The sequence below is a fragment of the Pinus tabuliformis genome, chromosome 3_1, assembly GCF_031772625.1.
Source record: "Pinus tabuliformis cultivar Carrire ecotype Pingquan chromosome 3_1, CPIR1, whole genome shotgun sequence".
NCBI classification, from domain to species: domain Eukaryota; kingdom Viridiplantae; phylum Streptophyta; class Pinopsida; order Pinales; family Pinaceae; genus Pinus; species Pinus tabuliformis.
Window position 1 is genome coordinate 661,009,274 of NC_142301.1, and position 13,364 is coordinate 661,022,637.

The following is a 13,364-nucleotide window of genomic DNA, read 5'->3' on the forward strand; positions in this document are numbered from 1 at the left end:
CTAAAACCAATTATATCAGCAAATTTAAATTATCAAAACTAATCATGTTACAACAATAGGAAGAGTTTTTACCTTCATTTTAATGCTTTTGACAACTTTAGTGTGGGCATGAGACCAAGGTTTTGGATGTTTTTGTAGTCTTCTATTGAGTAATAATCTATCTTTGGCGTAATCTTTGTAAATGCTGCTTACATAGTTTAAACATCCCAAGAATCTGTAATTGAGTTTTGTGAGTGATAATATCTGGAAATTTATCACCAAATTCCAGAGCATGTTTTTGCAGAGTGATCTGCCCATTTTTAATTGTATGGCCAAGAAACTTGATACTTGTCAAAAATAATTCAATCTTTTTCTTGCTAAGAACCAATCCATTAGTTTTGACAAGTTGTATAAATTTCTGGATATGTTTAAAGTGATCATGGACGTTTTTAGAAAACATCATCAATGTATACTCATATATAAATATGGGTAAAATTTCGAACATGTCATATGTAGATATGGGTAAAATTTCAAACTCCTTATGAATTTAACAATGAGAACCATGGTAAGTAGTTTGAAATGGGCTGACCCTAAAAGTTTCTTTGTGATTCATCCAAGAGACTTAATATAAGATACTTGAGTTTTTTTTATTATTATTTTTTTCTAAATAATAAATAAGGTATCATGAAAGCATGAATATATTCATTTGCGCGCTAGGGTTTCATGCCCGTTAGGGCAGGGCAATGTCAGGGTTTTTAAGGCGCTCTCTCTACATTTATCGAGCGGTATTAACCTTTTAAAGTCAACCATGGCGTGGAAGCTTAATGGTCTGTCAGCTCTGCACCCTCATCTGATCACGCTTGTAAATACTGGCTATTTTCACTTTTATGATTTGTTTAGATGCTGTCCGGTGCATTAGGTGATTGTAAGCCTTTTTGGTTAAGATCCGTTGCCGTTTCAGCCATTTTATGCTTCTCTTCGATCAGGGTTGCTAGTTATTTCAGTCTGGACGTTAACCTTCCATTTTTTGAGGGTGAAGGTTGAATTCCTTTTTTGTTTTTGTCAGATCTGCAGCCTATCCTATCCTGCGCGCCCTGGTAAATATCGACAATTGTCTCTCCTGGCTTATTTTGGTATTGTAGGGCGCATTTAAGTCGTTGTGAAACTTTATTGTTAAGATCCGTTTCCGTTTCCGTTTCGGTCATTTATTGTCCTCTTCGATCTGGTTTTCTGTTTATTCCAGTACGTAGTGGTGACCTGCCTTTTTTTTTTAAGGTTCAATGTTTAGTTACTTTTTTATTTTTGTTCCCATTTTTTAATTCTAATTTCTTATCCGTGGTTGTTCAGCCGTTGTTTCTTCTTTCTGTGTATTTGGTGCTTATGAACAAATTTTATTGCACTATGAGGCTTCGAGATGGTCATATGATGAAATAAATAACTGCAACAACACATGATATCTTGTGATTACCAGTATTTAAGTCCCTGATGATTCTCGTGCTGAATAGTGCATATTTTATGTGAAATATTACCTCTAGGGTTTTATAATGTTCTGCTTTAAGGGTTTTCTAAATTTATGAAAGAAGCTCGAGGATTATATGCCCTGGGGCATTATATACTAGGCTGATCTATAATTATATGAAGAACGACCAATAAGATGAGAGCTACTTTCTGGGGACGTCTATGGGGTTGCCTGTGATCTCAGAAAAAATTCTTCATTCCGAACAGAAGAGCCAAAGTGCTATATGGGGTCTGCTTAGTTTGTCTATGATGTTTTATTTGTATTTCTTACTTATTGGATGTGGTTGAATAATTTTTTTACTTGCTGATTAGCACTGGTAGTTTTATTTAGTGGTGTAATTGTAACATGCACACAAATGCACATGCGTTTTCCCCTGTTGAGGATAAACTAAGTTAGTGTACGATTTTCAAATTAACATGTTAGGCGATGATCATATGATGATTTAATTAACTGTAATAACAAGATATCTTCTGATTTCCCCTATTATTAATCTCTTAAGGTCAGCTTATGTCTATATTAGTGGGAAATGATGAATGCAAGTTGGTCCGTGTTTATGAAAAACGATGATCATTCATACTTGCAAATGTGGCTGATTCCCTTTTGTCTCTTTAGGGTTTCTCCGATTCTGTCTTGTTATCTTCAGAGTTTTGATGTGTGGGAAATGATGAATGCAAGTTGGTCCGTGTTTATGAAAAAGGATGATCATTCATACTTGCAAATGTGGCTGACTCCCTTTTGTCTGTTTAGGTTTCTCCGATTCTGTCTTGTCATCTACAGAGTTTTGATGTGTTGCACGAAGAATCTGAGGATTATATGCCCTAATGGCAATATGTAATATGCTGAGCTTTTACTTTTGAAGGGCGATCAACCAGATGAACTTGTTTTTGGTTAGTTTCTCTTTTATTAATCTTCGCCTAAATTCTAACATTAAAACATTACTTCAGGGTAAAAGTAAAGAGTGGCAAAAACAGTCTCTAATCGAGTTGCATTGGCTCTTCACTCCACCAAACATGTTAGGAGAGCAAACCCTATAGTTTGAGACCAGTTCAGTCTAAAAAATCTACAAAATAGATCAGTTTAGTCTAAAAAAATCCATCAATTAGTTTTGAAAATGGCAGGATTATGATAATTTGGCCCAGAAATTTGGTTATAGCTGTAAAATTTCAGGATTTTGTGTTCCTAGGGTTCTTGATGGTGCTGAATCTGAATCCAGATCCACCGTAAAAAAATCCACTATAAAAAATGATTCAAAACCTTCAGCATTCTGATTTTTCTTTTTTTCAGATTCTAAAAGAAAATCAAGGTTGATTCTGTGGTGTTGGTAAAAAAAGCACCATTTCTGCTGATGAAAATGTGGGTTAGGGCCGCTCTTCGCCTACTGTTGCTACTGCCACTAGGTGAAGATTCGCCTACTGTTGCTACTGCCACCAGGTGAAGAACCGCCAAGCCCACATTTTCATCAGAAATCTGCAAACAGCTGCACCAAAGAGTCACAAAGGAATCTAGTCTCCGCTGCAAAGGCCATGCGATCTACCAGAGTCGACTACAGTGGCGCTAAACCACAAACGGAAAGGTGAAGCCCTATTAAGGTGTGAGGCAGGGGTGGAGGGGGACAGGGCTTCATTTTCCTGTATAATTTATTTGAACCAGGTTAATTTATCTCAGAATTTCACATAAACTTTTTACAATATGTTTCGGTGTCGATACTCTATTATAACCAAATACACGTATATTAGTAAGCAGAGATCAATGTAATCCCCGAACAAATTTCAAAAGCAAAACGAGCAATTTGTCAAACAAATCTCGTGCCAAGAAGGTGCAATTAAGAGCAGGTGCTGCTACAACCACCAGGCCAAGAGCCGGCAAGGCTACCATTGGCCATGATCCAAAGTGGAGATTTTCAACCATCGCACGAAAGAGCGGGGAAGAGGTCCGGCCTACATTCCAACCCACGTGATCCCCCAGAGTCGCCAGGGCTCTACACTGCCACCACCTAACATACCATTTCGCTATGGCCAACCAATATTAAGAAGGTGGAGCTCCACTGAAGTTTAAGACAGGAATTGGCGGGGGCAGGCATTAACAACCAATCGATATTAGGAAATATTAGGAAAATGAGGGTGGGGTTCAACATCAACACCCAATCAATATCATGGAACTCTTCATTTTCATGCCAGTGTTTTTTGTTTTTTTAATATTTTTTGTTGGAGTGGGAAATTTATTATAATTATAATGTATATATCAAATCAACCGTGCTAACCGTTATGCTATAGCCAAATGTAGGCAGATTTATTTTATTATTATTCAAGGAAAGTTATACCATGGGAAAGTTTATAAAGGGAAGTTTGCACTTTTTTTAAAGCAGTAGATTTTCTAGGTTGTTTTTTTGCCTTGAAAATTATGGAAATTTTGACAATATTTTCATAAAATCTGGTTGAGATTTTTGTAAATCCAAGTTGGAGCTGTTAAATTTCAAGGTTTTAGGTGCCCTAAATTTTTTTAATAATGCTGAATCTATTTCCATCCTCAAACATAATTCAAACACTGCAAATGTAAAATTTTTTGAATTATTTTAACCCAAATTCCGCTATCCAAACAATTCCTCTGACCAAAATGAACACTCCCTTTTTCCCAAATGCTTTTGACTCCTGAACCATTGACTTATTTTCTTATAAAATATACTGACCCTTAACCGAACCTAATCAATTTTGAGACCAACTGTATTTTCCTATGAATTTTATTTGAACTAGAGTTACTGCATGCTAATTTTATTTATTATTTTTATAAAAATTTTATCAGTAATTTCGTGGGCATTGCTCATTTCTTCAATGACAAGACACGCATTAAACAATCCATACACGTAAAACCTGGTGGTTATTTTGACTAATGAAAATTTGGCAGGAAAACTTTGGGCAGTTCCTTCCATTGACCTGTACATGGTATCTATTGTTTCATTGTATATGTGGATCCATTGCAATTGTTGATGCTGATTATGATGCCTAACTCAAAAGGAGTGGGACGCATAATTGAAGTGACTTGGGGATAGATACTTTTGATGCACAATTTGAGGTGGTTGGTATGAGAATAGATTTGGAGATTTCACAGGAAGCTCAAGCATTGATATATACCATGGAGATAGTGAATCTACAATTAAGAAGCTTAAAACAACAACCATTAAAGTTGCCTAAAATCTCGTACAAATATCATTTGAACTAAATCAATGAATTCATATGCTTTGACAATCCATTGCAATCTTTCAATCACTTTAAATGTATCAATAAATTCATATACAGGGCATAATCAAATGCTTTTAAAATCGACCTAATCAACAAATATCACAAAATAATATAGAAGTGCACTTTAAATTCACTATTCAATCACATATGGCAGTTGTCCATCGACCCAATGAACAACTGTTCCAAAATAATGTGGAAATGCACACTAGGCTCACTATTCAATCTGCAGTTGGCATGGATATTTTCCTATCCTAAAATAACGTGGAAGTGCATTCTAGGTTCACTATTCAATCAACAGTTTGCAATTGTTCAGCATTGGAGCTGTGAAAGCTGTCTCCTTGAAAGAGTTAATAGAATGGGAAATGAGTACTTTTTTGAGGTGAAACTCTTAGCCTTGGACAGGTGAAAGTTGTCTCTTGAAACTAGAGTACGTGGATTAAAATCTCAGTTTTGTTCCTCTAATGAATATTGAGTATAAAACTGGAAATTATTCTTTTGACCACTTCATACTTGTAATAAAGAGTTTACTCTTTTGACCACTTCATACTTGTAATAAAGAGTTTACATTGTGTGAGGCAACAATTTAAATGTTGGAGTTATTAAATAAGTTGAATCTAATTACTATTTACATTCGAGTTGTTATTAATGTATATTGTGAAAGTTTGATATATAAAATATAAATTGTAGATTCGAGTTGTTATTAATGTATACGGTAGGAGATTAATGTGAAAAGCATTTGAGTTGTTATTAATGTATATTGTGAAAGTTTGATATATAATATATAAATTGTAGATGAAGAATTAATAAAATGGTAGTTTATTGTGTTAGAAGTGCTTTTTGGTAGATGACCAAGTGTCAATTTCTACAACTTAACATGGTAGAGATGTTGTAATGCCTTGTTTTGTCTTGTTTAATATTGTAAGTCAAATTACATAAAAATAAAAATTAGAGAAAAAAAAATTATAAATTAAAATAAGAAAAGTAAATAGTTAATCTACCATTGATGTGTGGAAAGATTTTTACTTGGTCAACATAAAATAAAATTCATAAAAATAATAATGTTAAAATAAAAATAACTTAATGGTATTGCCTCACGGTATTCATCAATATAATATAACTTATTTTAAACGAGAAACTAAACTAGTTTATATCCAAGAGATTTGATCTCTTTTAGGGCTTAGTAGATTTAGAATTAATATATATATATATATAAAAGAAAAGCTTTTTTTAATTAATAAAATTAAATATATAAAATTAAAAGAGTTTTCCATTAGAAAATAATGGTAGATTTAGAATTAATATGGATTTAGTTATATATATATATAGAGTAATTTATTTGTGAATTAGAAAACTTTTCATTATTTAATAAAATTATATGTAATTTGGCTTTATAAATATATGTATAAAATTATAATTAAAAGAATTTTATTAGAGATTTTTTTAGCTTTGGTTTTTCAAACTCCAAAATTGTTTGTTAGGATAAAAAGATTTTAAATCTTGGTTTGGTTTATCAACCAAGAATACCCATAAATCTATTAATCAATAATAAACCATAAAAAACTAACGATGACAATAATTAGAAGAAGAATGTCCTTATTCGATTTAGGATGGAAATTTAAGGTGTTTTTGGGTTAAGGAGGATGGAAATTTGAGAGGTTTTACTCTATTTTTTTATTTTAATGATTTTTCATCATCTTTTTTATATTTTTTTTTGTTATTATCTAAACTATAATTTATAAAGTTGATTGAAATAGTTGGGTTTTACATATTAAAATTTACTCTCACTTTAAAGATAAATATAGTGAATCAATTTTTTAAATTATTTTTATTTAATTATTTATTTACCTTAATAAAAATAATTTGAAAACTCATTTAATTTCCTATTATTTTCATATATTTAAAGATCATTGTTTTTTTTTCAATTTTTTTCTTCTTAACCAAATCGAGTATTTTATTATAAAAAGTGCGCATTCACGATCACTTCTCATTGTGAAACTTATGATAATTTTAAACTTTTTGAACTCTCCACTTAAATTTATTTTTACTTTGTGCTCACTTGCATATAGGAAAAGAGAGAGCCATGGTAGCAAAATGGAGAAAATAACCTTTTCATGGAGGATTAATTAATGGCCAAGTTATTTCATTGGTGTAATTATTTCATAATAATAGAAACAACTTTTCCATTTGGGTATATGGTTATCATTATTGTTTTCTTTATTTTTAGATTTTTGTTTTATATATCTAATATTTTGTTAAATTGTTGTAGATTTGTTAATAAAGAAAAATAGTAATTTTAGTTGGTTTATATACTTTTTATTGTTTTTAGTGTACCTTCTTCACGGCTAGAAGAAAGTGGATTTTTGCTCACTTGCTCGCAAGTCTATAGCTAACAAATCGTGACCCCTGACTACAATAAGTTGAACACGTCTTTAATGACTTTTGTTTTTGTTTTTGTTTTTTTTTTGTTTTTAATGACTTGTTTTTTTGCTATATAATTGATTGGGTTAAGGATCATTCCCATTTCAATCCTCTTATCCTCACGACTTGGATGAGATGTATTTGCAATTTGGTAAGCTCTTTTAACTCTATTTTTTTTGGACACATTCATGGAACAAAAATCAAGTTGCATATCTTCTTTCCAAGAGAGGCATATCAAAGGTACCTGAGAAATCCTTCTTTGCAACATATGCACATGACTTGTTGAGAAATTCTTGCAACATTGACTTCATATAGGAGGTTTTGTTTATTCTTTTGAACAATTTTAATTCCCAAAGGTACCTTACATTTTAGTTTTAATTCCCAAAGGTACCTAGAATTTTAATCATGCTTTGATACCAAATGGAAGGACCCATAATTAAAATTAAATACATCGCCCATGCTATTATCAATCAACATATCTACTCAATTAATTTTCGTAGGATTTTCAAAAAATTTGAAAGAACAACATGCTACTAGTGTTGATTGCAACAAAGTGTTGGAGAGTGAGTCGTTAACCCCAAACCTTCAATCTGTCAATGTCCTTTGTCTCATAGCATTTCCTTCCTCAAAGAATGAGTTAATGAAGAAATGCTCGCATCTCCTTTTTCCACCATTTTAATAGAACAAACAGTTTCAAAAATGGTATGGAAAGGGATCCACGTGTCATCATAACAACTTTTATTTTTTATTTTTTTTATTTTATTTTTTATTATTACATGGTTCTTTGTTATTAGTTGTTTTCTTAATTTATATATTAGTATTATCATTATTTATTAATGTAGGGCATTACATATTCCCCCTCTTTATGGAACTTCATTCTGAAGTTAAGTTTATTCATTTCTATTTTAATTATTTATTTATTACCTTATGTTTTCCCAACGCCCTTTGTTGAACTAGTATACCCGCAACCATCAAAAGTTATACCAAAACAACGGGAAAATCAATCTTGAGGAATCTCAAGTCTCTTTCCCAACTTTCATAACTAGACATATATCCCCCATAATCTATAATAGACTAGCCCCAAGGCGTAGACCTCATCTGCCCCAAGGCAAACATCTAGTTGTAGTACTCAATGACTTCGGGTATCTTGCAAGGTTGGTCCATCTCCCTCCACAACTCACTAAGGTGTACAACTTCAGGGATCTAATTCCTCACACCCCCTCTAGACTTAGGCATCCCAATCCAATATTAGACTTGACCTCATCAAGGTGGTCTCATAGCTCTTCAAGAGTTGTCCATCAAGAGTTACACAAGACAAAAAAACACTAACATATGTAGTGTTGATTGAGTTTGTACCCAGTGCATATGTTGTTACACATTTTCCCTCATAGGTATGGGCTCCAACGAGATCAAATAAATCATCCTTCTCATCTCATTTGTGGATTTCTTATCAATCACCACATCTCCACATACAACCTATGCATTAGTTATAATTATAATATCATAGAAAATAATACATATGTCGTATCATGCATACCACAATCATTATGTGTACAATGTCATTATCACAACAAACTAAATAATTAAACACCACATATGTATGACATCATTAACCACATCATCAAAACATTATAACTTCCTAAATAGTACCATAGTGTATCAATAAAGTCTAAGCATTTAGACATGATTCATATGCTTCATAGAAAAACATTCATATAAGATAGGTATATGTCTAAGCTTGCATAACAACGTTAAGACTATATTGGTCCCATAGAATCTTGACTTGCTTTAATTCATGAATCTTGAACTGACGAATCTGGTGGTCCAATATACAAAATCTTTTGACCTGAAGGACTCCCTCCCTAGAAACTTGTAAATTCTCAAATATCAATACATGGGATGAGTGAGGTACATCTTTTCTAAGCATAGAAACATAGAATTCATTATGCATCTTTTTTAGATGGAATGGCAACTCAAGTTTATAAGCAATTGGTATAATCCTCTTGAAGATCTTAAATGGCCCAACAAATCTAGGGGCTAAATTTGTTCCTTTGCCAAATTTGAAGGAACTCTTAGATGGTCTAACTCTAAAAAACACTTGATTGCCTTAAAGATTCTTTTAATTCTCTTTGCATCAACATAACTTTTCTGGTGGTCTCTAGCATCTTTTAGCCTTTGTTTAATCGTAGCCATTTATTCTTCCATTTCTTGGAGCATATTAGGGCCCAATATGACTCTATCCTCTAATTGATCCAAACTTAATGGAATACACTTGGTCTTCCATATAGGACTTCAAAATGAGCTACTTGAATTAAATTATGATAACTATTGTTGTATGCAAATTCTACTAAAGGAAGATATTTTTCCCATTGGTTCAGTTGGTCCATGACATACGTTTTAAGCATCTCCATTAGTATTTGGTTTACTCTTGGTTTTCCCATCCGTTTCAAGATGATATGTAGTACTAAAGTTGATTTGTGTTCCCATAAAATGTAAAAGGCTTTACCAAAATTTGGAAGTAAAATGTGAATCTCTATCTGATATAATTTTCCGTGGTTATTTCCTATGAAGGCAGGGTATTTCCTTAAGGAAAACCTGAGCAATCGTTGGCAACTCAAATGTGCTCTTACCATGAATGAAGTGGGCACTCTTAGTTAATTTATCAGCAATGACCATAATATAGTCATGTCTGTAGGGGGTCATAAGTAAGCCTCCCACAAAATCCGTCGAAACAACTTTCCACTTGGTTTTTGGTATATCATGGGGTTGTAGAAGGCTTGTAGGGTGATGATGTTTAGCTTTAACTTATTGACATACCAAACATCGCCCTACAAATTGTGTTGTATTCTCTTTTCATTCTTGTCCAAAAATAACCTTTTCAAGTCTGCATACATTTTCTTTACTCCTGGATGTGAAACATATGGAACTTTGTGTGCTTCCTTCATTATAAGTTTTTGAAATTCGTCATTAGTTGGAACATACATCTTACCCTTATATCACAACAATCCATCATTCTCTAAGGTATATTCATCCCACTTAGATGCCATTGGTTCTCCTTCTTGTAAGGCAAAATTTATTTGTTGATAATGCGAGTCTCTTATCAAGTGGTGTAGAATCTGGTTTCTCAGATCCATCTTCAGTGATAATATTGAACGAACTTTGGATCTCCTACTTAAAGCATATGTGACCTTATTTTCCTTTCCTTTGATGGAGGATAGCCTAAAATCATATTCGTTAACTAAATCCCTCCAACGTTGTTGCCAAGCATTAAGGTCCTTTTGGGTGAAGATATGCTAAGGTTTTTGTGTTATGTTTTTAGTTCAAATTGATGTCCCACTAAATAATGTCTCCATAGTTTTAAGGCCATCACAACTACAACTAATTCTAAATTGTGTGTGGTGTAATTTATTTCATGGGTATTGAGTTTACGTGAAGCATATAACCCCTCCATCTTGCAACAAGACTGCACTTAATCCTTCTCTTAATGCATCCGTGCATACACAAAAGTCCTTGTCCATGTCGAGCACCCTTGAAATTGGGGCAATTGTCAGTTGATGTTTTAACTTAATAAATGCTCTCTCACACTCTCTTGTCCATTGAAACTTAAACCCTTTCCTTTTGAGGCTTGTAATGGGATTGGATATCCGGGAGAACCCTTCTACAAATATTCTATAATATCATTACAATCCCATAAAGCTGCATATTTTAACATTGTTACAAGTGGGCCAATCCACTATAGTGTTAATCTTGCTACGGTTCACTACAATGCCCTTTCCACCAATGTTATGGCTTAAATATTGAATTTCTTTCTCAAAGAAAGAGCATTTAGTAAGTTTTCAATATAGCTTATGTTCTCTATGGCATTGAAGTACCAATCTCAAGTCCTCTTGATGCTCCCTTTCATTGTGGGAGTAAATGAGGATGCCATCTAGGAATACTTGGACAAAACAATGCAATTATTTGCGAAAAACACTATTCATCAAGTTCATGAATGTTGCTGGAGCATTCGTCAAACCAAATGGCACCATAATAAACTCATAGTGTCCATATCATGTTCTGAATGTTGTCTTTGATATGTCCTCTTCTTTAATTCTTCGCTGGTGGTATCCTGATCGTAAATCTATCTTAGAAAATATTGAAGCTCCTTTTAGTTGGTCAAAGAGGTCATCAATCTGAGGCGTGAGATACCTATTTTGAATGATGGCTTTGTTTAAATCTTGATAATTAATAGATAACCTAAGGTTCCATCATTTTTCTTCACAAAAATCACGAACGCACTCCACAATGATATGTTGGGTCATATGAACCCTTGATCAAGTAGTTGTTTAAGTTGTATACTCAACTCATTAAGTTATGGGACATTCATTGAATAAGGTGTCTTCGATATGGGTTCTATTACTGGTTTACATTTGTATATTCTGAAAGTAGCGAGTGCAACTTGTCAAAGGATTTTTCCTTAAGATCAACCGTCTCTATTGCATCAATTCTATGCCCTTTCCTCATACACTTATTCACCTTCTTGGCTAAAACGAAACATAAGGTAACATCACATCTAACTCCTTCAATTACTAAGGGTTCTCCTTGGTCATTTCGTAAAAGAGATGCCTTCTTATAGCAATCCACTATAGCCCAATGAGATTTAGGCCAATTTGTTCCTACAATTAAGTCATAAGTTCCTAGAATCATACTATACAGGTTCATCTTGGTGTCACATCCCCCTATGTTAACAGTGCAATCCTTCCTTAATGATCCTATCGATTGCTAGAGCCAGATGTCATTTCTATAATCTTAAAGTCACTTTGCTCATGGGTGGTCAATCCACATATAAGTAGTGTTGAAGGAGATATAAAACTATAATTGGCTTTTGAATCAATTATCGCAAAAGAAAAAAAATTCTCTTTATCATACTTGTGGACTCCAGAACTGTGGCTTGGTGTTAATCTTGGTGATGGTTTATGGTGACATGAATATGATGTTCGGTTTGTGGCTTTTCAACTTTTTCTTTGTGTTGTTGCTCCTAGAGACAACCCTTTGGTTGAGGAGAAGGGTCAGTGCCTACGACATCTTAGAGTCTCTTGAAGATGAATCATTGTTGGTCAAGACTTAAATGTAAAATCATTTAAATATTGTTCAATAATCGTACTTAGAGACCAAACGCATTACATACATTGACAACATTTCATTCCAAAGAATTAAAATTCAGCGATGGTGGCCTCCACAGAGAGTGAAGCTTCTTTAGTTGTTCTAGGCTAGGGAAGAGATAACAAAAGGGAATCTAGTGTAGAGGGATATGGATAAAATCTTGTGCACTAAATTTTAGCATAATGATGTATAGACAAAGGAAATGAAATTAGAAACCATGGAGCGCATTTTAAGGCTTTCAATCTTACATCTATAGGTACCATTTGCCATAGCATGACATAGATAAATATGACATACAAGACTGAGTTCCAACAACGAAAATTACACGATTTCTAAGAGGAAAGAAACACATATGAAAATGATAAACAAAGACAAGAACACATACTCCACATATCAATGCTTGGAATCACCAAAAGCTTCTTCATTAATCTTTCAGAACAACATACATGTCATAACATCTCGAACTAGCAAAACTTGCAGAATATTGCAGGCCCTTGGCATGAAAATTGAACCCTTACAAATGAGTTCCTCTTCCCTTTTATAGGGATAGTCTTAACAAAAACAATTACAAAATATATTGTAGTGCAACAATTGTTTAAACTAATCAATTGTGTGAGCGTGTCGATGGCCTAGTTGTTCTAATTATTACATAGTAACTTGATTCTTTCTTGAAAATAAAATATTTACAAAATTGCCAAAATGGTAGAGATATATCATGATTCCAAATAAGAAAAGATTTTCATTGTTGGCTCGCTTGATCCTTCAAACTGGGTCCATGCTCCGCTACTCATCTTTGCCATGATTTTTGAATATTAAGAAGTATCTCCAACTCTGGAGGGGAACAAGGCTTGATTTGTGTTTGGCTATTGAAGATAGCCTCTCGCAATGGTGGTAGCAGCCGAGTGGAGATGTTGGTAAGTGATTTCAAAACCAACCAATTAGTGTGGGGCTTGACCAGAAAATGCCAGTTGGCCTCGAGATCAACTTTGCTAAGCTAGTTAACCTTCTTTGTGAACTCAACCCTCTGTTCAAGTCAATTCTCAAGCAAGCTCTCCACATTTGGCAAGGAA

The 13,364-nt window shown here is 33.5% G+C and overlaps 1 long non-coding RNA gene and 1 other non-coding gene across 6 annotated transcripts; both read left to right on the plus strand.

Moving 5' to 3' along the window:
- Window positions 1–690: 690 nt before the first annotated feature.
- LOC149188837 (uncharacterized) lies at window positions 691–5,292 on the plus strand. Of its 5 annotated transcripts, none has more exons than XR_016255839.1 (4): window positions 691–841; window positions 1,046–1,076; window positions 2,276–2,385; window positions 2,783–5,292. It is a non-coding gene; the product is annotated as an uncharacterized LOC149188837 (long non-coding RNA). The 5 variants fall into 5 exon arrangements; XR_016255837.1 differs by having other exon boundaries at window positions 1,327–2,385; window positions 2,783–5,291; XR_016255841.1 differs by having other exon boundaries at window positions 718–806.
- Window positions 1,396–1,470, plus strand: LOC149188838 (small nucleolar RNA Z199). Its single transcript, XR_016256635.1, has one exon. It is a non-coding gene; the product is annotated as a small nucleolar RNA Z199 (small nucleolar RNA).
- Window positions 5,293–13,364: the final 8,072 nt, after the last annotated feature.